Raw genomic sequence first — 2,017 nt, forward strand, 5'->3', positions numbered from 1 at the left:
GTTCCTGTGTTTGGTACGAGCAAAAAAGTGGAACGGGATGGTTCCGTTTCAGTGTTTGGTTGGGAAGCATGGAATGAAAAATGGAATAACAAAAATTCAAAATTCCAGCAGCATTTCGTTTGTATTTTGAAGGAAAACAACATAACAATATATATATTGACATATAACACAATTTTCAGCAACAATATCATTAAGTAGGAAGCAGGTAGGAAGTTCATTTGCCACATCCAAAAGCAATCAGCCAATAAACATGTCTTGTTCGCATACAAATATCCAAAGCAAAGTGCACTACAGCCATACATGTTGTTCACATACCAAATATCCAAAAGCAACCAAATGGCACTACATCCATACATTGTCTGTGATGACAACCCTTCCCCAAATCTTCCTCCACTTCTTGAGATGGTTTCGAACTTGTTCTCCAGTGACAGCTAGTTTGAACTGATCATTCAAAACAGCAGCACATTGTCTGTGATGTACCTCCCTGAACCCACTAGAAGTCCTCTTTCCTTTAGCAACAAGGTCAGCCAAAAACCCTAGCATCGTGTTGGTCATGGCAGGAGTCCATACAAAAAATGGATTATAGTTTAACAAATTCATGGTTTCAATATCATAGATGATGCAATTTGTCCAGCCATCAAAACAAACCAATAAAATGGATTAAAACTTTACACTTGATGGTTTCAATATCATAGATGATGCAATCTGTCCAGCCATCAAAACCATCCAAACAAATTAATGAAATCTGAACAAAATACAATCTGTCCAGCCATCAAATAAATCCAAGGGAGTGGTTTCAACACTACAAATACATGGTTTGAACACAATAAATGATACATGATACATGGAGTGTCACACACTCATAAATTTGCATACATGATTTGCCTATCTTCCCACATTTGGGCGGCAATTTGCAGCCTACGGTCTACCGTGGCCCTATGGTCACTTGCTTGTTGCCTTGTTGTTCGAATTGGTTGGGTGGTCCATGTCACTTCTGGTATAATAAACCATCCTTTTTCTTTTGTTCATCTTCTTGACCATCTACAATTGATGCATGCTATAAAAAATATTACAAATCGCCATATATTGCAAAGATGTAGTGGACAGAAGCAATTTGAACAAAAATATGTAATGGACAGCACCAGTTTGGGCAAAATAATGTACTGGACAACAACAATTTGAGCAAAAAAAATGTGCTGGACAGCAGCATATACAAGGGGAGACCAAGAGGGATTCGTACCTTGAGGTGAGGACGGTTTGCTTCGCTCTGTCGCCTTCTTCTCCTTGTTCTCTCCTACTGCCTTCTTCCCCTTGTACCCTGCAGATCGAGAGAGGATGACATGAATAAGCCGTCTACATAGATCGAAGGAAGAGAAGGCTGGATCGAGGGAGAGGTCCGTGGTGCAGGAGATGGATAGAGGGAGAGGTCCGGCGGCGCAAGATCTGGAGCAAGGGAGAGGGCCGGCTGTGCAGGATTCTGGAGCGAGGGAGAGGTCCGACCACGCAGCAGAGAGGGAGGGAGAGGGCCGGCGGCGCAGTAGAGAGGGAGGGAGAGGGCCGGCGGCACGGCAGAGAGGGAGGGAAAGGTCCGGCGACGCACCTGAGTGGGAGGGAGAGGGCTGGCGGCGCACGGAGGAAGGAGGAGGTCGAGCGGCGCTGTGGAGACGAGCGATAGGGTTGCGGGAGAGGAGAGGGCTCGTTCCATGTGATTCCATCGATTTGGAGGTCTCAGCGCATTCCGCATCTTTGACGAATATTCGCTAATCGGGGACGAGTGGGTTCTGTTCCGGTTGGCCTACCAAACGCTGGAATGAGGCCTAGTAACGGGTCCGACCCATGACATTCCGGCCCGTGACTGCAACCAAACACACCCTAAGAGGATCTTCCATGGAAACTATGATAGCAAAACTGAAAAGGTGAGGCAAAAGGCTTACAATATCCTCGTATGGAGGGCCAGCATGAAACCTTATATGGCATGTCTCCCCAGCACTTCCATCTTTCTCTAGTGTACATTGGT

At 45.5% G+C, this 2,017-nt stretch overlaps 1 long non-coding RNA gene across 1 annotated transcript; it reads right to left on the reverse strand.

Annotated features, from left to right (window-relative positions):
• Window positions 1-637: 637 nt before the first annotated feature.
• On the reverse strand, window positions 638-2,017 carry LOC123177455 (uncharacterized). Its single transcript, XR_006488948.1, has 4 exons — window positions 1,935-2,017; window positions 1,601-1,855; window positions 1,241-1,318; window positions 638-1,041 (listed from the first exon to the last, which is right to left on the reverse strand). It is a non-coding gene; the product is annotated as an uncharacterized lncRNA (long non-coding RNA).

This window comes from Triticum aestivum, unplaced genomic scaffold, assembly GCF_018294505.1.
Source record: "Triticum aestivum cultivar Chinese Spring unplaced genomic scaffold, IWGSC CS RefSeq v2.1 scaffold80458, whole genome shotgun sequence".
In the NCBI taxonomy this organism is placed as follows: domain Eukaryota; kingdom Viridiplantae; phylum Streptophyta; class Magnoliopsida; order Poales; family Poaceae; genus Triticum; species Triticum aestivum.